We start from the raw sequence: 24614 nt of genomic DNA on the forward strand, positions 1-24614 counted from the left end.
ATGTATATAGGCATCACGGATATTTCCTTCCGTGCGCACAAGATGATCGGTTGTGGACCGCCCTTCTCGGAATCCACACTGATAAGGATCGAGTATATTGTTGAGCTCAAGGAAATGTATAAGTCTGCGATTAATCATTTTTTCAAAAAGCTTACACAGACAATTAGTTAGAGCTATCGGACGGTAACTTGCCGCCAAGGAAGGGTCTTTTCCCTGCTTTAGAACAGGAACCACAATCGCTTCTTTCCATGTGGATGGGAGGTATCCCGAAGCCCAAATAGTATTGTATAGTGTAAGAAGTGTAATTTGTGCGTCTGTATGTAGGTGTCTGATCATGTCATACATGACTCTGTCTGGTCCCGGTGCAGTGCTTTTACATGTGTTCAAGGCAGCTCTCAACTCGGCAATACCGAAAGGCCGATTATACGGTTCATTCTGCCTAGACTTTCGTATGATTGGCTTACGCTCCACTATTTCTTTATGTTTAAGAAAGGTTTGGGAATAGTGCGTTGAGCTCGACACTCGCTCAAAGTGCTCCCCAAGTGAGTCTGCCTGGTCTTTTAGTGTATCGCCTTGTGTGTTTACTAGAGGTAGTGAATATGTTTGTCGCCCTCTTATCCTAATTACCTTGTTCCAGACTTTGGCCTCATCTGTATAGGAATTTATACTCGATAAAAACTTCTCCCAACTTTCTCTTCTAGCCTGTCGGCGGGTTCTCCTGCCCTGGGACTTTATTTTCTTAAAGTTAATAAGATTCTCCGCAGTGGGAGACGCTCGTAGCAACCCCCACGCTTTGTTCTGTTTTTTACGAGCGATCCTACAATCGTCGTTCCACCACGGGACACGCCGTTTGTATGCCAAGCCATTTATTTCTGATATGCATTTAGATGCAATATCTATAATGAAGGCTGTGAGATACTGCACAGCAGCATCAATTCCTAAACAAGACATGTCATTCCATGAGATACTAGTTAAGTTTCCGAACTTCTCCCAGTCGGCTGTATCGATCTTCCACCTAGGAGCCTGTGGTAGACATTCTTTTTCTTTATGTGTTTTTAGCAGTATAGGGAAGTGGTCGCTTCCGTAAAGATTGTTGGTAACTTCCCATTCGAGTTCGACTAGTATAGACGCGGAAACTATACTAAGATCTATTGACGAAAAGGTTCTGTTTGCAAGAGAGTAATATGTGGGTTCTTTCTTATTTAGTAGGCACGCACCAGACGAAAAAAGGAACTGTTCAACGAGACGGCCTCGCGCATCGATACGAGAGTCTCCCCACAGGCTGCTGTGCGCATTGAGATCGCCAAGAACAACATAGGGCTCTGGCAATTGATCTATCAAGGACTGAAATTCATGTTTGTTTAGTTGGTAATGCGGGGGTATGTAAAGCGAGCAAATAGTGATGAGTTTGTTTAGTAGGACAGCTCGAACCGCCACTGCTTCAAGGGGCGTTTGTAGCTGTAAAGGTTGGCAAGTTATACTTCTATGAGTGACTATGGCAACACCGCCCGATGATGCGACGGCATCATCGCGATCTTTGCGAAAAGTTAGATACTGTCGAAGAAAGTTTGTGTGTTTGTTTTTTAAATGTGTTTCCTGTAAACACAGCACTTTTGGATTGTGTTTTTGTATAAGTTCCTGCACATCATCAAGGTTTCTGAGAAGACCTCTGACATTCCATTGAATTATTTGTGTATCCATATTGGAGGTCAGTAGGTGCTGTGTGTACAGAAAGAGAAGTAGTGATTATGGAAATTACAATGATTAAATTACAGAGCCTTTCGAGGCCCTGTAACGGGAGTTTTGCCCTTCCTGGAGCGTTCGAGGGAGCCTCGCCGCTCCTTAGGCGCTAGGTGCGCCTTGAGGATAGGTGTTGTGTCCATTGCCTCTTGTGAGGCGCCGGACACGTGCTCTTGCGAGCGAGAAGTTTTCAGAGAGAGTCCCGCCTTGGAGGGCAAGACCCCAGCGCCCACCAGCGCGGAGGTCGATGGGGCTCCCTGAGGAATTTGGCTGCGCCGGCTGTTGCCAGCGCTGGAAGGGGCCGGGGAGAGTGGGGCAGCCTCGGCTGCGCTCACCTTCGGGGTCGGTGGCCCCGTCTGCTGGGTAGACGGAGCAGCGCTAGCTGCAACCGCCGCGGGGGCAGATGGCGTGACTGCCGACTCACTGCTTGTGGGTCGGACAGCCACCGGAGGCCGTTGTGACGCTGCCCCCTGACGCGCCACTTCGGCAAAGCTTTTCTTTGGCAGGTATGCTACCCGCCTTCGTGCCTCTTTGAACGATATATTATCTTTTACTTTTATGGTTACAATTTCTTTTTCCTTCTTCCACGATGGGCACGACCGCGAGTACGCGGCGTGCTCCCCATCACAGTTTACACAGTGGAGAGCGTTCTCACAAGTTTCAGTGGTGTGTTCTGTGGCACTGCATTTAGCACAAGTTTGGCGGCCGCGGCAGCTCTGCGAGCTGTGGCCGAAGCGCTGACATTTGAAACATCGGAGTGGATTGGGCACGTAAGGCCTAACACGGAGCTTGATGTACCCGGCCTCGATTGACTCGGGCAAGATACTTGATCCAAAAGTAATTATTAGGTGCCTCGTCTGAATCTCTTTACCATCACGCCTCATCTTTATTCTTCTGACGTTGATCACATTTTGTTCGCTGAAGCCTTCCAGGAGTTCCGCTTCAGTCAGCTCAAGTAAATCATCATCTGACACAACACCACGGGTGGTGTTCATTGTACGGTGTGGGGTTACTGTAATGGGGGTCTCGCCAAATGACACTAGTTGCGGTAGTTTCTCGTATTGTTTTAGATCGCGGAGCTCCAAGAGGAGGTCGCCGCTTGCCATCCTCGACACCTTGTAACCTGGACCAAAAGCATCGGTCAGGGATTTTGAAACAAGGAATGGTGAAATGTTTCGGGCTACTTTGTTTGGCTTTTCAGCGTGTATAACGTGAAAGCGGGGAAAATTCTGGATTTGACGTCCAAAAAACTTGAAGACATCTTCGGTGCGCCCTCGTTTCTGAGGGCGATCAGCAAGGGAAGGGAAAGAAGTTTCCATGAAAAATTGTATATGTTCGGCAACAGCGCCGACCGCCCACCACGGAGCCCAACGAGGGGACGCGGCAGAGCTTGCATACAAGTCTGCACGACGCCAGTCGTACGCCGTCACTATAACCGAATATGGTGTACCCAAGGTTGGATAGCCACACAGGGTTAACCCTTGCCGCCAGGAGAAAGGAAGTAAAAAGAAGAGAGAAGGCGACAGGAAAGGTCAAAAAGTGAGAGATAAAGACGAAGATTTGAGGAGGGAGAGACAGGAAAAGGCGACTGCCGATGTCCTCCAGGTGGGTCAGTCTGGAGGTGCCGTCTATGTGAAGCAGAGGTGTATATGACAGTGTTTTCAAGTTTGTCAGCAATGATCTTTTGAACTGCCGTCCATATCGCGTACACTTCGGCTGTGTAGACAGAGGCATGCTGAGGTAATCGAATACATGTTTCCCAATTTTCTGTTACAGCCCCTACACCCACGTGTTTTTCCGTTTTGGAGCCATCAGTATAAAATTCTATGTAGTTTATGTACTTGTCTTGAAGAGATCGGAATTCTTGTATAATGTGTTGATGTGGTGTGTCTCTTTTCTTTAGATGTGTTAGTGTCCAATCACATAACGCTGTGAAATTACACCACGGGGGTAAACGTTCTGGCTTTCTGGCAACCTGGAGGACTTCCCGAGGGATGTCATAATCCCGACAGTATTCCTCGTATCGCAAGATAAGCGGCCTAATCATGTTTGGTTTATTTGTGTAATGTAAGCGTGAGCTGCACTTTGTGGCGATGTTATAGCATATGTGTTGTGGTGAGGATCGGATTCTGAGTATGTAGGAAAAAGTTAGTAGCGCTCTGCGATGCTGTAAAGGAGGTTCATTACATTCAACATGTAAGCTCTGTATAGGTGATGTTCTGTAAGCACCGCATGCTAGTCGTAGTCCTAAGTTGTGGACTGGATCAAGTCGTCGGACGTAAGATAGTCTGGCTGAACCATATGTAATGCTACCATAGTCTAATATGCTACGCACCAAAGTGCGGTAGATGTGTAGCAGGCATTTACGGTCAGAGCCCCAGCGTTTCCGGGAGAGGATTTTTAGAATGTTAAGTGCATTGTTCGCTTTGATTTTAATACTATTGACGTGTGCGAGAAAGTTCAACTTTTTATCAAACAGAACACCCAGAAACTTCTGTTCTTGTTTCACGGGTAGTGTGGCATCCTGTAGTTTAAGGATGGGATCTGGTTGTAGGCCTCTTTTTTGTGTAAAGACAACACTAATCGTTTTTTCACTTGAGAAGCGAAAGCCGTTTTCAGATGCCCACTGCGCTAGTTTGTTGAGTGTATTTTGAATTTGTCGTTCGCAGCTTGCCATGTTCGATGCACGACATGCAATTTGAAGGTCATCCACATATAGTGAGTGCATTATAGAAGATGGAATTACATTATTGAGCGAGTTCATTTTCACCACAAACAATGTTGTGCTCAATACGCATCCCTGAGGTACACCGTTTTCCTGAATAAATACGCTGGACAGCACCGTTCCTAAACGCACTTGGAATGTTCGATCGGACATGAAATCAGCGAGACATTTAAGCATTCTTAAATTCCCGCGGTCCCGCGGATCTCTAAGTCCGCTAGATCCCTTAAAATACCGAACCTCCATGTTGTGTCGTACGCCTTTTCGAGATCAAAGAAAACTGTGAGGCAATATTGCTTTTGTAGAAAGGCCGCACGTATCTCGTGTTCTAACCGAACTAGATGATCTGTTGTGGAGCAGCCTTTCTTGTACCCACACTGATGATTATCGAGCAGGTTCTCATTTTCGAGGACGTATGTCAATCTGATGTTTATAATAGATTCATAGGACTTGGCGAGACAGCTTGTTAGTGCTATAGGTCGGTAGCTTGTAGCTGTTGTAGGATGCTTTCCAGCTTTCAAGAAAGGGATTATAATGGCTTTTTTCCACGCATTCGGCATTTTTCCTGTTTCCCAGATTATGTTAAAAAAGCGGAGCAAAGTCTTAACTGCTTTTGAGGATAAGTGTGCGAGCATTGTGTAATGTATTCTGTCCGGACCTGGCGCTGTTTTTTTGCCGGTAGTGAGTACTCTGTTAATTTCGGAAAGTGTTAGGGGTGCATTATATGGTTTCTCGGAACTTCCTGCTGTCGGAAGTTTTTGTTTTTCTGCTGATTGTTTATACTTTTGAAATTCAGTGGAGTAGTTTAGTGAGCTTGATATGTTATGGAAATGCTGCCCTAATATATCTGCTTGTTCTTTTAAATTCGTTTGTGTACCTGGAGGTGACAGTATAGGGATCGTATAAGGAGCGTACTCGCTTCTAAACTTTCGAAGCTGATCCCACATTCTTTTGGATGTTATTGAGCTATTGATGGAGGATACATAGGTTTGCCAGGACTGTCTTTCGGCTTGCCTACGCGTGTACCTGGCTTTCGCCTTTGCTTTTTTGAAATTCAGGAGGTTATCATATGTTGGATATCACCGAAAGATACCCCATGCTTTGTTTTGTGCTTTTTTAGTTTGAGTGCATTCATTCGTCCACCAGGGTTTTAGTTTTTTCCTTAAGAAGCCGGAGGACTGCGGGATCGTCTGTTCTGCTGCAGCAAGTATGGAGGCAATAATATTTTCATTCATTTCGTCTATTGTTTGTTGATCTGATATGTGGTCAAGACTGGCCTTCTCGCTGAGGAGAGGCCAGTCTGCTAGATGGAGTTTCCAACGGGGTGGTCTTAGTGGGACTGTAGGGAAAGGAGATGTGTTTTTAATAATGCCGGGCATATGATCACTACCATAAGGATTGTTAATAACACTCCATTTAAAATCGATCAACAGAGATGGAGTGCACAGCGCCAGATCAAGACAGCTCATAGCTCCTGTGCTTGGGGAGCAGTACGTTGCCGAACCAGTGTTTAAAAGGCTTATTTCGTTAGTCAGGATAAAATCTTCAAGTGTTTGTCCCCTGGTGTCAGTTGTTTTGCTACCCCATAAGATGTTATGAGCGTTAAAATCACCTGTAATTAAAAAAGGTTTGGGTAGCTGGTTTAAAACTAACTCCATATCTCCTACAGTAAAATGGGAATGTGGTGGAATGTACATTAAACAAATGGTAATGGTTTTATGTGCTAAAACCGTGACAGCAATGGCTTCCAAGTGAGTATTAATGGTAACTTCTCTAGCTGCAATGCCGTTCCGTAGAACTATAGCTACGCCACCCGAAAGCCGGTTCGCCTGAGTACGATCGCGCCGTACAACGGTGAATCCTTTTAAAATGTTTTTATGCTTTTCGCCTAAGTTTGTTTCTTGTAAGCACAAGGCCACAGGAGAGAAGTTACTTAACAAGTCTTTGATGTCACCTAAGTTATGTAAAAGGCCTCTACAGTTCCAATGAATAATAAAAGCCATCTTGGAATTGAAGGGTAAGAAATGGCACTATGAAAAACTAAGAGGTGGGATTATAGGTGACATGGATAAAAAGGCTAATAGAAATGAGCGATAACCTTTAGGCTATCCCTTTCTTAATTTGAGTGGTTACTGGGATTTTGTCCCTCTTACCGCGCTCTAGAGAGCGCTTGTCCTTCGGTGTCGATGACACCGGGGTTTTTGTGTCGACCTCCATCGCTCTCTCTGAGGCGCTGGAGGACCGAGAGTTAGGCGCCGAGACACGCGCCTCGGGCCTTGGAGTTCGTTTGATTTTAGGGCCCTGTGGGACTGGTGTCTGCAGGGCCGCCGAAGAGGGTGGAGCAGTACTGACTGCTTCCACCACGGGGGCGGGAGGAGGCACTTCGGCACCACTGCGCGTGGGCTCGGAGGACTCCGGAGGCCTCTGTGGCGCTGCCCCCGCCTGCGCCACATCGGCATAACTTCTTCGCGGAAGATATGATAGCCGCTTTCGGGCTTCAAAGAACGAAATTTTTTCTTTTACAGTTAGGGCAATGACTTCTTTTTCTTTTTTCCAGCAAGGGCAGGACCGCGAATAAGCTGGGTGATCTCCCTTGCAGTTAACACAATGTGGCGAAGAGGTGCAATTCTCTGATTGGTGGTCGTTAGAGCTGCATTTAGCACAAGTTGTTTGCCCTCGGCATGCATGTGAAGCATGTCCAAATCTTTGGCACTTAAAACAACGTCTGGGATTTGGAATATATGGTCTCACATTGACTTTGACATAACCTGCATCGAGTGAAGTAGGCATTACGCTTGTTCCGAAGGTGAGTATGACGTGTTTGGTGGGGATTTCTGGGTCTTTTCTGCGGATTACTATTCTTTGTACTTTGGTGACATTTTGTTCCTGGAAACCTTCCAGCAGTTCCTCGTCGCTTAAACCAATAAAGTCTTCTTCAGATATTACTCCCCTGCTTGTGTTAAGTGTTCTGTGGGCTGAGACAGTCACTGCCGCATCGCCAATACTCGTAAGTTCAGATAGCTTATCTGCTTGATCTTTACTATTCAGTTCTAGGAGGAGGTCCCCGCTAGACATTTTGGAGGCTTTGTATGTCTGTCCGATTTTATCTTTCAGGCATTTGGCGACCAGGAATGCAGAAAGCTTTCTAATAGGCGTGTTACTTTCACTGTGGACTACATAGTATTTGGGGAAAGATGGAGCGTTGCTTCGAAAGGAGAATTGAAATGGTACTTCGGTGCGGCATCTTTTGAGACGCCGATCATGGACAACAGAGATTTGAGCTGCCATAGGAAAGTGTGTGTGTTCGGCAACAGCGCCGACCGCCCACCACGGAGCCCAACGAGGGGACGCGGCAGGGCTTGTGTCCAAGCCTGCACGACGCCAGCCGTACGCCGTCACTATAACCAAATATGGTGTACCCAAGGTTGGATATCCACACAAGGTTAACCCTTGCCGCCGTGGAGAAAGGAAGTAAATGGAAGAGAGAAGAAGACAGGAAAGGTAAAAATGTGGGAGATAAAGACGAAGGTTTGAGGAGAGAGAGATAGGAAGAGGCGACTACCGATTTCCCCCGGGTGGGTCAGTCCCGGGGTGCCGTCTACGTGAAGCAGAGGCCAAAGAGGTGTGTTGCCTCCGCCGGGGGGCCTTAAAGGTCCGAGCACCCGGCATCGGCTCAACCTCCAGGATCCCCCTTTCCCCGGACACGGCTAAGCCGCGCACGGCTACACGCGGGAGGGTCCAACCCTCATGTGCTCGGGTCCGTGGTGTCGCAACGCACCAAACGCCTGCTGATGCAGACGCCCCTGCGGGGCTTGGCAGAGGTGATTGGCATGTTTTCGTGGAGTGAAATGTTATGATGCACTGTGCACGTGTGCATTAATAGAAAATGTTTGAGTGGATGGTGGATGAATGCTGATGTGCCACTGTGACATGCTGTGGCTATCCTGATGACGTCGCTCCTTGCACGTTCTAGGATGTGTGGCCTGCAGTGCCAGCTGCAGCCAGCAGGGCCTCGGCAGAGGTGATTTGCATGTGTTCGTGGAGTGAAATGTTATGGTGCACTGTGCACGTGTGCATTAATAGAAAATGTTTGAGTGGACTGTGGATGAATGCTGATGTGCCACTGTGACATGCTGTGGCTATCCTGATGACGTCTCTCCTTGCACGTTCTAGGATGTGAGGCCTGCAGCGCCAGCTGCAGCCAGCAGGGACTTGGCAGAGGTGATTGGCATGTTTTCGTGGAGTGAAATGTTATGGTGCACTGTGCACGTGTGCATTAATAGAAAATGTTTGAGTGGACTGTGGATGAATGCTGATGTGCCACTGTGACATGCTGTGGCTATCCTGATGACGTCGCTCCTTGCACGTTCTAGGGTGTGTGGCCTGCAGTGCCAGCTGCAGCCAGCAGGGCCTCGGCAGAGGTGATTTGCATGTGTTCGTGGAGTGAAATGTTATGGTGCACTGTGCATGTGTGCATTAACAGAAACTTTCCTTGTCCCCTGTTTGAGTAAACTGTGAATTAATGCTGATATATGCCACTCTGACATGCTGCTGATGTCCTTGCAGTTTCAGAATGTTGTGCCTGCAGCACCAGCTGCAATCAGCGCAGCTTTGCCACAGGCATTCTGCATTTCCCTAATTGTAGAGTCAAATGGTAAAGGAATGCTAAAAAACAGTTCGCAGGGCTAGAATACGTTTTCTAAACTTGCTATGCATATCTTTGACGAAAAGATACTAAGTATTCTTTGAGAAAATGCCTATCTTTAATTTTTCCAATTGCATTGCTGGTTACATCTGTGTTTACAACATGATTTATGTGGAATGGAATGGAATTTGTGACAGGTGGGAGTTGTGTGATGAAACTACTGATAATGTTGTACACTACCTTATGTGCCCCAAGATAATGCCTGTTGGCACTGTGGGATTGATTCACATAAACAAAACAAAATTGTTCGGAACATTCAATATTCAGCATGACTCACTTCTGGTACTATTCAATTTGTAATGGATACAGGAAAAGGTACTACTCGCACATCCCTATCACAAACAGCTGCTGGCACACCTCTAGATTCCAATCTATTAAACATTTTGGGGGGCCCTAGATAGGATGCCAAAAATGTTGAATAAACCCCCCCAAAATGCCCAAGAAGGAAGTTCTATTATTTTATACTTTTTGCTTATTGCTGAATTTTGCACCTGTGTCTTAATTTTACTGGTTGTCTTTTGTGTTGTGTTGCTTGCTTCTGCCTTAGATATATGATTATAGGAAAGTATTTGGACACCACACTTCTTTCATTTGTCTTGAATGTGCAGCAACAAGGGGGGGATGTCTCGTGACACCTGCCACCTTTCTTTGAGGATGACAATGGCCAGGTAATTCAGAGACACTACTGTTTTAGTTCTTTTGCAATCTTATGCCCTTGGTATCTAGTTTTTTCTCAATGTTAATTATTGCGCAGGTCCACATTGGACACGGCATTGTCATACCGTCGGACAAGTGGGCAGCATTGATGTGTGTGCCGCGGGACTCCCTCTTTTGCAAAGAGGGAGCCCGCTGCTTGTGGACAGCGGCCGAATTGAAGGAACGCAGTGTCAAAGGGCAAATATGCCGAAGGTTCGTGAAGAACCCAGACACCACTGCCAAAAAGCCAATGACGCCAAAAAAACTCCTGGCCTTAAACAGTAAGTGCCGCTTGCAAGTTGTTCTTACATACGGTACTATAGTATCAGTGCTGACACTCACACCGAATATGTTTTCTTTCCTCTAACAGACGCATTTTCCCACTTCGTGGATCGGCATCCAGAAAACAAGGACCCGGGCGAAAGAAAAAAAAAAAACCTAACTACTTCATTGGAGAAATGCTCCAAGACATGAGAAAAAAATAGGTAATTTATTCACTTATGAGGCGATTGCTCAGTTCGGAGAGGGAAGAAGAATATGCAAACTAATATAAGGTGTAGAGGCAGTAAAGTGGCCTAGTTGGTATGTATTCGTTGTGGCTAAACAGTGTAAGGAAATGCAGCACCGTGTCTTGTCCGTTTTCTCGGTATGTGTTTACTTTCATTGTTTAGCCAATAAGAATAAGGCCATAAAGAAAATTCACATGGTCTCTTATGTTATCCCTAAGACTTAAAGGCAAAGACCCAAGTGCTGATGCGTTAACGATGGAGACATGATGTACACATCCCCCTTAATTTGCTTAGTCATCCCTCTTGGTTGTCCTCCTCTTCATTTACTTGCTCATTCCCCTTAATTTGCTTACTCATCCTTGTTAATTCCAACAAGGTCGATGGTTTGACTCCCACCCGAGCACTTCCTTTCGGACACAAAAGATTTACTTAAATGAAATAACTTGCACGACCTTTATAGTGACCAAAGGAAGTGCTCACAATTCATGTGACAAACTTGTGTTTACAAATACATGTTGGCATGCATTATTTATATCGCGTAATAAGTAATCGCAGACAAGTGCTGGGCAATTGCTTGCATATATTGTTTTCTGGCTTTCTCTAAAAGGAAAAAAAAACAAACAAATATGGCACATGGGCATGCTCTGCATATCTGTTATGCCTCTCCTTACAAACACTTGTTGACGTATTGTATTTGTATGAATATAATGCAACCTTTACTTTTATTGCAATATTTCCACTTCTGAGCATGCCCTACATTTGGATCCCTGATACAGATATAAAGATTTCTTTTGTTAAACGTGACCTAGTGCAGTTGGCACTTATGCAGGTGTGTCATAGAAGCAGTGTTCGAAGTTGTGCGGCAGCTCACTGTGTAATCAACTTTGCCATGCTCTATTGTGTCATGGGCATCTCTGAAGACCTTGGTGGATTTCACGGAAGATGACCTGTTCTTGCTGACAGGGACAGGCATACAGCACACATCCTTCCTTTCGTTTTTGAGACTGCAGTTGACAGTAACAATGAATGAAGCCCTGTGGGCATGCACTTTTGTGTGTCCTTTCCCATTTCTTTGTAGCATCGTTTTGCATTTTAATTGTAATATTTTTTCTATTTCCGAGACAAAGTACACCCTTGCCGTATGTTCGTGGTTTCATTATTTATGTGCAATTGTGGTGCATTTGCTTGCATTTTCAGCATTTCAGTGTTTACCGTAAACATGCCAGGCTTTAGTTATGGAAGCCTCTCAATGTCACAGCTGCCATTGCATTATTTTCGGGCAGTTAAATTCTTCTCTCAGTGACTTTATCAAAGGCACTCCCTTTGTATTTTTGGTGGCAAGTGCAGTTTTGCTTTCCGAAGTTTACAACTAGATTACTTAAAACATGGCACTGCTGCTACCATATTAACAGTAACTGAAACCATCAGCCTCACAATAAGGTGGGAGATTACTTCTAAGCCAAGTAAATTGAGAATCACCTTACATTTGAATAAATATGGTGTCTGTTTCTGTAAAGTATGTTGAAAAAATACAGTTAGTATATTTGTGGCTTAATCTAAGACATCTTTTTTCAGAGGCAGGCTTGGCGAGGTGGCACTCCTGCTATGACCGATCCTTGTTCGAGCCAACTGCATGGGAGCTTTGACTGCTTGGACCCAGAGGAGCAACTCTGGACTGTCCGAAGACGCCGGCAGCAAGCATTGAGTGGCCGCCGTCTAAGGAAGGGGGGACTGGGGGTTAGTCACCCGACCACCGCCACCCCTGGACCCAATCAGATATAATAAAGTTATATCTCTTTGGACACTTCTGAGCCATTGACATGGATGCCACCACTGGCTAAAGCTATTCCTGTCCCAGGCGTAAGCACAACTTGCTGTGTTGCATGGTTGATCTGGTGGAGCTCAATGGACACCGAGTGGCATCGTCCTTGTGTGTGTGTGTGTGTGTTGTGTGTGTGTGTGAAAAAGCATATTGTGTGTGCCATGATAGCTTATGTGGTGGTGTGACTTCTCATGTGAACTTCAGTGTTGTGTGTGTTGGGTGCAGTAAAAGTGTGGGCACGGCGCTGAGGTATGAGTCATCAAGGAGTGAAAACTCTTGTGTGGAGTTGCGGGGGTGTTGTGTCACATGTGACAAGTGACAGCTGCAGTAAAAGTCAATTCTAAGCCTCATCAATCAAAAGCTGTGTACGTGCCAATGCTTCCAACGCTGGGCATGGACGCACCACTACAAGCTAAAGCTCTTCCTGTCAACGGTGTGAGCACAAGCTGACACGGTTGGTCTGCCAGAGCTCGACACTCAATGATGCTGTCTTGACTTTGCAGTATACATGTGACGTGTGATGCCAGTCATGGACATACTGCTGTTAGACAAGGAAAACTACCAGCAGCCTCAACGATGCTCCCAACTGGTTCGTTAGAACGGCAACTACTGTTAGCTCTTCTACCGCGCCATTAGGCGTTGTTATAGCCCACGTTAATGGATTGAAACACCGCTTTTGAGACCTGCACTGCTCACAGACACACTGCCATTGGACATGGAGGAGAACTTATATTGTTTCCTAAGCAGTTCACTTTTTTCCCACAAGGCGGTGATTTTTAAACGCACTCTGAAGTTTTGCGAACATCAAAGCAGAAGGCAAAAATGGCCACCTTCGGAAGCGGCATGCATGTGCTTCGAAAGATAGCAGAGCTCGCAATCTCAGTGTCTGCAACTGATTTTATTGAAAGAGTGAGCAGCAGCGAATCAGAGCATGCTGCCATTTCATTGGACTTTGACTCCTAGAGCAACAACAGTGCAAACAGTCCCTGAATACTGGCAGCTGAAGCCCAGTTAGTTTCGTGTTTGCATTTTGCTTTGGCCCGTCTGTGGTTGTTTGAAGTGTTCGAGAGCCTGCCAAGATGGAGACTTATAGAAACTACAAGAAATGCTATGCCGGCAAGAAAACGGAGTAGAAAACAAGAGTTTACTGCAAGATAGGCAATGTTCTGTTATGTATTATATGGAGGAACTGCTTCGTCGTATGGCACGCCCAACTGTGGTGTCTGCAGTTAAATTGTTGTAGTGCAAGACCTGTTTAATGAAAAATGTTTATTTTTTTGGAGATGGTGCCTATTTGGCGGCAATACATTTTGTATGTCTCATAATATTTGTTACGCTTCTTTCCTATAGCAAATACAAGTGCGTCTTTGCAAACTGTTCCAATTTTATCCCACAATTTTCAATCTGGCATTCATTCTGTTTTTTGTCCATGTATTACATAAAATATCGAGTACTAGTAGTTCCTTATGAATTTGTTATGAATTAATGCTGTGAATGTTGATGATGATGATGTGTGGTTTTTTGTGGCGCAAGGGCCAGGTTTGGCCAAAGAGCGCCATGACAAGTTGTAATGTTGACGATGTATTATGGAAGATGTGACTTGGCTGTAAAGTGGCCTAAAAATATTCGCTGTAAAGTGCGTAAAATCTACGTACTATAAAATTATGGCGATGACTAATGACGAATACTATGAACATTAAAATCCATCGTACAAGAATGATGCAAAATATAAAATGTATAAGATGGTAAAATTACTTGGAGCACTGCTGCCTCGCCAGAGCCCTTGAAAACAAGGGTCTAGAGGCATGTGCTATACCAAGGAGCTATCACAGCGGCGTCCTCTGAAGAGAGGACCCGCTATGAACATGTAGGGCTAAAAACATGCAAGACAACATCTTTCAGAAAATTTAGGACTGCGTTGGTGTCAAACAAAGGTTCTTGGCCGAGTAACATAACAGGATGAAGGGGGATGCGCTGCCGGTAGGCTAAGGGAAAATGTTTCTTTCTTTCATATTCGGCTTCCCGACACTCCAGGAGGACGTGGAGGACGGTCAGCCTCTCCCCGCATCTACCGCAGGTTGGAGGATCATTTTCAGTGAGTAAATAGTTATGCGTGCCAAATGTGTGTCCTATTCTCAGACGACAGAATAGGACATCTGTTCGGCGTGATTTTGTTACAGAGGGCCAGAATCCTAACTGTGGCTTGATCACGTGGAGCTTATTATTTGTTTCCGCGTCCCATAGGCGTTGCCAGTGGTTGCGTAGTTTCCTCCGTAAGAAGGGCTTCAGATCCGTGACAGGAACTGCAGCGGTGGGATTAGCAGAATGCCATGCAACTGACGTGGCCATCTGGTCCGCCAGAACATTACCTTCGATGGCCCTATGACCTGGCACCCAGCATATAATCACATACTGGTTAGATGCATATGCTTCACATAAGACGGAATAGAGTTCAATTATTACAGGATTTTTGTGCTTGCAGAACGATATCAAAGCCTTCACAACACTTAGGGAGTCCGTATATATAACTGATTTTTTTTTTTTTGAGTTTTGATTTCCTTATATGCTTCACGGTCGACAATATTGCGTAGGCCTCAGCCGTGAAGATACTAGTTTCCGGATGCAGTGCGTCGGATTCCGAGAAGGATGGCCCGACGGCTGCATAGGACACCCCGTCATGTGACTTCGATGCGTCTGTGTAGAACTCCGTGCAGAAGTGTTTGTGCTGGAGTTCCCGGAAATGCATTTGGATTTCGATATCTGAAGCGTGCTTTGTAACTTGAACGAAAGATGTGTCGCATTGTATCAGCTGCCACTCCCAAGGAGGTAGCAGCTTGGCTGGATGCATTAGGGGGAGCTCGAGGAGTGGGACATGCATTTGATCACTAAGCTCCCTCACACGCAGCGAGAAAGGCTGTCTTACGGAGGGACGATTGCGAAAGAGTGTAGCATATGTCATGTCATTAATGGTATTAAAACAGGGATGTTGTGGATTTGAGTGGACTTTCAGAAAATATGTTTGGCTAATGTATGTTCTCTGCAGATGAAGTGACCACTCATTTGATTCTGCATATAAACTTTGTACGGGACTCGTTCTGAAAGCTCCTGTGGCTAAACGGATGCCCAGATGGTGAACAGGGTCTAGCATCTTTAGTGCGCTCGGGGCGGCAGAGTGATAAATGACGGCACCGTAGTCTAGTCGTGATCGAATGAGGCTTTTATATAGATTCATTAAACACTTCCTGTCACTACCCCACGTGGTCTGGGAAAGAAGTTTCATTATGTTCATTGTTTTCAGACATTTTTCTTTAAGATGTTTAATGTGGGGGACGAAAGTGAGTCTGTAGTCAAGTATGACACCTAGAAATTTATGTTCTTTGTTTACAGGTATCTGTTGTCCACAGACTTCCAAGCAGGGATCCGGAACTAGGCCTCTCTTCCTTGTGAACAAAACACAAGAACTCTTATGAGGATTGATTTTGAATCCATTTTTCTCTGCCCACCCTGACACCTTGTTCAAACCATGCTGTACCTGTCGCTCGCACACTGCGAGATTACAGGATTTGAAACCGATTTGAATGTCGTCCACATAGACTGAATACAAAATGGCCGGTGGTAAGGAAGCATGAAGTGTTGTCATCTTAACAATAAAGAGTGTGCAACTGAGCACGCCACCCTGGGGTACACCGGTTTCTTGTGCAAAAGGACGTGACAGCACATTGCCTACTTTCACCCGGAAGGTACGATTGGACAAGTAGCTTTTTATTATGTTTAGCATATTACCATGAATGCCCATTTCTGACAAATCTTTCAAGATTCCGTAGCGCCAGGTCGTATCGTACGCCTTCTCCATATCGAGGAATATCGATAAGAAGAACTGTTTGTGTACAAACGCGTCACGAATATGTCCTTCAATACGTACAAGATGGTCGGTTGTGCAGCGCCCTTCTCGGAAGCCACACTGAAAGGGATCAAGCATTTTGTTTTGTTCAAGGGAATGGATGAGTCGCCGATTTATCATTTTTTCAAATACCTTACACATGCAGCTTGTGAGGGCTATCGGGCGGTAACTTGCCACTGAAGAAGGGTCTTTCCCTTGTTTCAAAACAGGGACCACAACAGCTTCTTTCCATGCTGTTGGAAGGTACCCTGCGTCCCACATAGTGTTGAAAAGTGTAAGTAGTGTTTCTTGCGTGTCATTGTGTAAGTTTTTGAGCATTTCATACATGATTCTATCGGATCCCGGTGAGGAGCTTTTGCATGCGCTCAAGGCAGCTTTCAATTCGGCAATACTAAAAGGGCAATTGTACGGTTGATTCTGTCGGTATTTATTGATGAGGGGCTTGCATTCTTCTATTTGTTTATATTTTAGGAAGGATTGCGAATAATGTTTTGAGCTTGATACACTCTCAAAGTGCTCCCCAAGTGAGTCGGCCTGATCTTTCAGTGTATCGCCCTGTGTATTTACTAGAGGGAGTGAATATGTTTGTCGCCCTCGAATCCTATTAACCCTGTTCCAGGCTTTGGCCTCATCTCTGAATGAGTTAATACTCGATAAAAATTTGTGCCAGCTTTCTCTTCTGGCCTGCCGGCGGGTTCTCCTACCTTGGGATTTTATTTTTTTAAAGTTGATAAGATTCTCAGCGGTGGGAGAAGCTCGCAGCAACCCCCACGCCTTGTTCTGATTCTTACGGGCGGTTCGACACTCGCTGTTCCACCACGGTACACGTGGTTTGCATGCCAAACCACTTACTTCGGGTATGCAATGTGATGCGGCATCTATTATGAATGCTGTAAGATAATCCACAGCAGCATCAATTTCTAAAGAAGATAGGTCAGCCCATGTGATGCTAGAGAGAGTTCGAAATTTCTGCCAGTCGGCTGTGTCTATCTTCCACCTAGGAGCTTGTGGAGGATATTCGTTTTCTTTGGATGTTCTTATTAGTATGGGGAAGTGGTCGCTCCCGTAAGGTTTTTCCATAACTTCCCATTCGAGTTCAGGCAATATACACGGGGAAACTAGACTGAGGTCAATGGATGAAAATGTTCGGTTGGCGAGAGAATAATATGTGGGTGCCTTCTTATTCAGCAGGCATGTACCAGAAGAGAAGAGGAACTGTTCAACAAGACGACCTCGCGCATCTATACGAGAGTCGCCCCACAGGCTGTTGTGCGCATTGAAATCCCCAAGTACAACGTACGGTTCTGGCAATTCATCTATGAAGGACTGAAATTCATGTTTGCTTAGTTTGTAGTGTGGAGGTATATAAATCGAGCAAATAGTGATAAGTTTGTTTAGCAAAACAATTCGAACCGCCACTGCTTCAAGGGCCGTTCGTAGCTGTAAATGTTGACATGCTATGCTCTTTTGGATTACAATTACAACACCTCCCGATGATGCGATTGCATCATCGCGATCTTTGCGAAAAGTAACATGCTGTCGGAGAAAGTTTGTGTGTTGTGATTTGAGGTGTGTTTCCTGTAGACACAGCACTTTTGGATTGTGTTTGTGTATAATCTCTTGCACATCATCAAGGTTCCTAAGAAGACCTCTGACGTTCCACTGTATGATTTGTGTATCCATATTTAAAGTAAGTTGGTGCTGTGTGTACGGAAACTGAGAGATGTCTTAGATTACAGAGCTCTTTCGAGGCCCTGTAATCGGGGTTTTGCCCTTTCTGGAGCGTTCGAGGGAGCCTCGCCGCTCCTTAGGCGCTTGGCGCGCCGTGAGGAAAGGTGTAGTGTCCATTGCCTCGTGTGAGGCGCCGGACACGTGCTCTTGCGAGCGAGAAGTTACTAGAGAGGGTCCCGCCTTGGAGGGCAAGACCCCTGCGCCCACCAGCCCGGAGGTCGATGAGGCTCCCTGAGGGATTTGGCTGCGCCGGCTGTTGCCAGCGCAGGAAGGGGCCGGGGAGGCCGGGGCAACCTCGGCTGCGCCAACCTTCGGGGTCGATGATCCCTCATTCAGGGTTGACGGAGCAGCGCTAGCTGCAACCGCCGTGGGGGCAGATGGCGTAGCTGCCGACTCACTGCCTGTGGGTCGGACAGCCGCCGGAGGCCGTTGTGACGCTGCCCCCTGACGCGTCACATCGGCAAAGGCTTTCTTGGGCAGGTACGATACCCGCCTACGTGCCTCTTTGAATGAAATATTCTCTTTGACTTTGATCGTTACGATTTCTTTTTCCTTCTTCCAGGAGGGGCACGACCGCGAGTATGCGGCGTGCTCCCCGTCACAGTTCACACAGTGGAGAGCATTCTCACAAGATTCAGATGTGTGTTCGTGGGCACTACATTTAGCACAAGTTTGGCGGCCTCGGCAGCTCTGCGAGCTGTGGCCAAAGCGCTGGCATTTGAAACAACGGAGTGGGTTGGGCACGTACGGCCTAACACGGAGCTTGATGTACCCGGCCTCGATTGACTCGGGCAGGATACTTGAACCAAAGGTGATTATTAAGTGCTTCGTCTGAATTTCTTTACCATCTCGCCTGATCTTTATTCTTTTAACATTAATAACATTTTGCTCACTGAAGCCCTCCAGGAGTTCCGCTTCAGTCAGCTCAAGCAGATCATCATCGGAAACAACACCGCGGGTGGTGTTCATTGTACGGTGTGGCGTTACTGTTATAGGGGTCTCCCCGAATGACACTAGTTGCGGTAGTTTCTCATATTGTTTTACGTCGCGGAGCTCCAAGAGGAGGTCGCCGCTTGCCATCCTCGACACCTTGTAACCTGGTCCAAAAACATCAGTCAAGGACTTTGAGACAAGGAACGGTGAGATGTTTCGCACTGCTTTGTTTGGCCTTTCAGAGTGAATGACGTGGAACCGGGGAAAATTCTGGATTTGGTGCCCGAAAAACTGAAATACATCTTCGGTGCGCCCTCGTTTCGGAGGGCGATCAGGAAGTTTGGGGAAAGAAGTTTCCATGAGAATATATAAGATTCGGCAACAGCGCCGACCGCCCACCACGGAGCCCAACGAGGGGACGCGGCAGAGCTTGTGTACAAGCCTGCACGACGCCAGCCGTACGCCATCACTATAACCCAATATGGTGTACCCAAGGTAGGATATCCACACAAGGTTAACCCTTGCCGCCGTGGAGAAAGGAAGTAAATAGAAGAGAGAAGAAGACAGGAAAGATGTAAAGTGAGAGATAAAGACAAAGGTTTGAGAAGAGAGAGACAGGAAAAGGCGACTACCGATTTCCCCCGGGTGGGTCAGTCCGGGGGTGCCGTCTACGTGAAGCAGAGGCCAAAGAGGCGTGTTGCCTCCGCCGGGGGGCCTTAAAGGTCCGAGCACCCGGCATCGGCTCAACCCCCAGGATCCCCCTTTCCCCGGACACGGCTAAGCCGCGCACGGCTACACGCGGGAGGGTCCAACCCTCGTGTGCTCGGGTCCGTGGTGTCGCAACACACCAAACGCCTGCTTGCGCAGACGCCCCTGCGGGGTGCTGTGAATGTGTTCATCTTTGAATCAAGCAACATACTAGGCAAACCTGTTTGTGACAATGTCATTCTTGGAGCAAACATAATGCAGATCTACTTGTTTGCTTGGCTGATTACAAATCCATAAGTTTACCAAATAAGTTTAACGGGGGAATTATTGAGCGAAATCAGGCAATAGTAACTGAACACGGTCTCGGTAGGGGAGTAAACAGGACTGGGTTAAACTGGTCAGGATTAAACGGGTCAGGATTAAACAGGTCAGGATTAAACAGGTCAGGAATGAACAGGATTGAACAGGTCGGGATTAAACAGGATTGAACGGGTCAGGATTAAACAGGCCTAAACAGGATTTAAACGGGTCAGGACTGAACAGGGTCAAACGGGGTCCCGTTCCATAACCCTATTTGATGAAAACCGTTTGAAAACAAATAGGATTTTCTAGTAGGGGAGAGACACTAGTGTGGTAAGAATAATTAAAATAAATATAACGCGCTGCACGATTCTAAACTGCTTTGTAGGGGTTGAAGGACGGACTTCGGGATGAAGACATACTTGGGAGGGTTTTATTTTACATTATATACAGAGAGGTGAGACTCAAGTAGCCGTCGTACAGTCATTACGGGCCGGCAGCAACTCGGACGCTGCGGCCCGCGGCAAGAAGTTCGAGAAAGGTGAATCAGGGAATGCTCCAGAATGCTCAGGTCTCTCTGGAAGGCTTCTTATAAACCCTTCGAGCACTGGAAGTCGCGTCATGTTCGACCAATGGGAGAGTCCGCTCAGATGACGCCACTTTCAGCTAATGGTAGGCGCCCGTGCGATGGTGTCATACCCGGCGAAGAGAGTCGCCGCTTGGGCCCCCTTGCTTGATCACTTGATCCCCCTGCGGTCTTGCCTCGCAGAGTTGCAATGCGCTTCTTCAAAGGAGGACAAGGAGGGGGGGGGGCGCTCATGCACCATTGCACGTGGGCCCACCTGCTCCCGGTGGTACGGCTCCGCAGTGGTGGCAAATGCCTTCTTCAAAGGCGAAGAGGGTGACGATTGGGCTCCATTGTCCAAGGGCCCCTTCTAATCCCGGCGGCGTACGAACTTGTTTGCAAGGGCGCTCCTCTGAAATGTGCTTTCCTGCTTCTGCATTCCTCAATTAGCTGTGCTGCGATTCGATGTGGTCTGGGGAACTCGAAGTAGCCTCAGGAAACGGCGCCATATCTAACAGCTCGTCCTCGCCCCGGTTGTTCTGAATGGCCGGTGAACTCAATTCGCTGGCCATGAGGAACGCTGAAAGAATCTGCAGGGTATTGGTGTCGAGCCTCGTTTGACGAACTTCGGGATCCTGGGCCCTGGAGAACATACGTCAAACAAACAAAACAGCATAGCGCTGCCCCGCGTGTAAGCGCAGGCTCTTCACCCCTGACTCGCCAGGCTATTAATGAGTTAAAATGAACCCTGATCTTTTATTTCCCCAATTTTGACAAAACAGTTCCAACCACCCTTCCAAACAGCTATCCATTTCTCCTCGATTGCCGACAAAACCAGAGTACTATTGTTGTTGCAAAACAAAAGGGTCGCTGACGATGCAAACAACAAATGAAAACAGCCGAACATAACTTAAGTGGCCTAACTACACGAACAGCATGTTTCCAATCTATCGCAGTGGCGTACTTATCGCACGTATTGGTGCCACTGAACAATCTGGTCAACCTCACAAGTACGTAATCACAAGCGCACTAGCCTTGTGGTCACTAAACAGAACGCGTACTTGCGTTGTAGGCAAACTTTTCATTTACGCTTACTCATGTTTCTTCCCTGAAAGTCCTACAGGACACGTGACGTAAACGAACAATTAAACTTGCGGGACTTACACACTCCGCAGAACCCTTAAACTAATGCGTCTTTTATTAACTCGTTCCACGCATACTTATCAGAGAAGTCAGAATACGGCTGCCCTCAACACACACGAGCAACCCAGTCATAAATCTGCTTCCTTCCGTCCACACAGGACATGCGCTAATGGAACTAAGAACGCTTCTCAGTGCAAATCATGCACTCACTGAAAATCTACGCGCTTAACCTTAGAAAATTCAAAAACACATATGGAGAAAGAAGGTTAAACAACACACGCGCTTTACCATAGGCCTTTCGACGATAACGTTGACTTTTAGGTTACTCACACACACACACAAAAAAGCCTATCTACTTATTAATGAGCATCTCGCGAGACTACATGTTTACACAAACGCGTCTTTCAAATCTCGGAGCTTTCTCAAACCAAAACATAAACAAAGCTCATACCTTACACCTTGAAAGAAATCCTAGTCTCAAATCGCGAAAACTTTCCGATGCTCAAAACAAAAAACAAAACACTTAATTTCTACGGAAGCGCTCTTGGCCTCCCTTTCCAAACGTTTTCGACTGACTCATACTTTCAGTCGGACTCGAGGTAAGCGCGGTTTCAAAGCTACTCTGGCTGCCGAGAGACAACAAAAGGGTTGATTCACTATCAGCTCCCCCAAGACGTTACGGTCTCCTGCCAATTTGCGTCCTGGCGCCCCGCTTTCTTCACAAACTCGATTGACCACGTCGCTACTCCCCACCTGGTCTCGTCCTGCCACCTTGCGTTTCTTCGAACTGCACGCTGAGCTTTGAAAAGAACTACGGAACGACGAGGAGTTTAACTGCCCCGTGCCCTTTGTCCGCGTCCGTGCACAACATGCTTCGCGGTCCCCTTTGGACCGGTGGCTCGAACGTTTTCGATGCGTCAACATCGTCCGTGACGACCGCATTTTTTTCCTCGCGCCCTGCCCTGTTGGGTTTCTCGCCATCTTTGGCGGCGCTACATTAGTTACCGTCTTTCGGTCTTTACCGCGCTTCTTTTTACGGCGCTTTCTCTTTGCACTCGCCTTCATGTCGCCTTCTCGTGCCTCGTGCTGGCCGGTACACATTTCGTCGGCCCGGATCGGTCTCTTACCCGCACAGTCTGAGTGATTTACATTTAAACCTACTCTCACTTTCCCTCGACTGGCGGACAGCCCAACCGACTCTGGCACAATGCAGCAGGCTTTACTCGAGTTAGACAACTCGCACTCTTGCGAACTGCCCTCTACTACATTGCCCAGCGCACGCTGCGCATCGACACACAGCCCGTCGGTATCGATCGCTGTCTCACGCGCACAGTCCGAATGATTAACAACGGAATCATCCCTATCTAGGCTATCTAGACTGGCGGAGAGCCGCACCGATCCCTGAACAATGCAGTTGTTCTCTCGTGAACTACGGAGCTCGCCATCCCGAGAACTACTCTCAACTGCATCGTCCAGTTCGCACTTCACTTCTGCACGCAGATCTGACCTGACATGGGTGCTCGCGTCAACAGTACCCTTTTCTTCGCTAGCAGCCTCGCTAACATTACCAGCGACGCACACGCTCGGTAACTGTGCCAATTTGTTCGCAGCTGGCTTAGCTGTCTCTACAGTCATCTGTTGGCACAGCACCTCGTCGCTCTCCTTGCGGCCTTTAACGGCCTCTGTTGCCACTAAGGCATCGTTAACAGCTAGCCTTTTCCCTTCACTTATGAATCTGCAACCAATCTCACAGGCACTACTCTTTTCGTCGGTTTTTGGCGAAAATCTGCTAGATGCTTCGTCATTCTTTCGCTCTGTACTACCTGCAGAATTCTCAGATAGCCGTTGTCTCTGCCAATAACTGATCACAATACTGTATCTCTTTGATCAGTGCTGCCTTCTCTCTCTCATACTTTTGCTCACGCTCATGCTTACGTTCCTGATACTCACGTTCGCGTTTATTCTCACGTTCGTGACGCTCACACCTAAGAGTAAGTTCTTGAAGCTCATGCTTCCGTTCATTCTCGCGTTCTTCACGCTTACGCTCACTCCTAAGTTCACGGCGCTCCCGCAAACGTTCACGACGCTCCCGCTCCCGTGGCTCCTGTATCACCTCCCAAGCAAGCTCAATGCTTTTATCATCATTGCCACTATCGTTAATCGCCTTTATGATAGCTGGCGTTTCCATCCGTTCATCCGCCTCAACTCCCAAATCGTCGCACACCAACAACAAGTCTAACCTCGTCAACCTTCTAAGATCCATGGCAGCTGCCCCGACAGGTGGTTAAAACTGTTTTCCATAATTAATTTGTGCAAACACACAATGCATCAAACTCCCGATTCCCAGAACTATCAAAATGAACACACATTTGAGTCTGGCGAATCATAAGAAAAAAAACCACGCGCTCACTTACGGTTGCAGCACCCTGCCATCCGGTTCGTTCGTCCGCTATTCGCGGTTCCTCCGGACTCCCTGGGTCGAAGGCTCGCTCCTTCTTCGCTACTCCCAGTTTCTTCGGACCTCTTTCGACGAAGGCTCTCTCTTCTTCGCTCTTCCTGGTTCCTTAGGATCTCTCTCGACGAAGGTTTATCCGTAGCGCTGCCACCAGCTGATGCATTCGGAGGCGATCTCACCGCTGCCAACCAGATGTAGGGGTTGAAGGACGGACTTCGGGATGAAGACAAACTTGGGAGGGTTTATTTTACATTATATACAGAGAGGTGAGATTCAAGTAGCCGTCGTACAGTCATTACGGGCCGGCAGCAACTCGGACGCTGCGGCCCGCGGCAAGAAGTTCGAGAGAGGTGAATCAGGGAATGCTCCAGAATGCTCAGGTCTCTCTGGAAGGCTTCTTATAAACCCTTCGAGCACTGGAAGTCGCGTCATCTTCGACCAATGGGAGAGTCCGCTCAGATGACGCCACTTTCAGCCAATGGTAGGTGCCCGTGCGATGGTGTCATACCCGGCGAAGAGAGTCGCCGTTGCAATGCGCTTCTACAAAGGAGGAGAAGGAGAGGGGGCGCTCATGCACCATTGCATGAGGGCCCACCTGCTCCCGGTGGTACGGCTCCGCAGTGGTGGCAAATGCCTTCTTCAAAGGCGAAGAGGGTGCCGATTGGGCTCCATTGTCCAAGGACC

The 24614-nt window shown here is 47.2% G+C and overlaps 1 protein-coding gene and 1 long non-coding RNA gene across 6 annotated transcripts in view; one reads left to right on the forward strand and one right to left on the reverse strand.

Annotated features, from left to right (window-relative positions):
• LOC139057558 (uncharacterized) overlaps window positions 1-24614 on the reverse strand; it is a 302935-nt gene that overhangs the window by 32553 nt on the left and 245768 nt on the right. The window lies entirely within an intron of this gene.
• LOC139057560 (uncharacterized) lies at window positions 9837-12044 on the forward strand. The gene is made up of 3 exons (XR_011512900.1): window positions 9837-10144; window positions 10234-10348; window positions 11948-12044. It is a non-coding gene; the product is annotated as an uncharacterized lncRNA (long non-coding RNA).

The sequence above is a fragment of the Dermacentor albipictus genome, chromosome 3 (assembly GCF_038994185.2).
Source record: "Dermacentor albipictus isolate Rhodes 1998 colony chromosome 3, USDA_Dalb.pri_finalv2, whole genome shotgun sequence".
Classification (NCBI taxonomy): Eukaryota; Metazoa; Arthropoda; class Arachnida; order Ixodida; family Ixodidae; genus Dermacentor; species Dermacentor albipictus.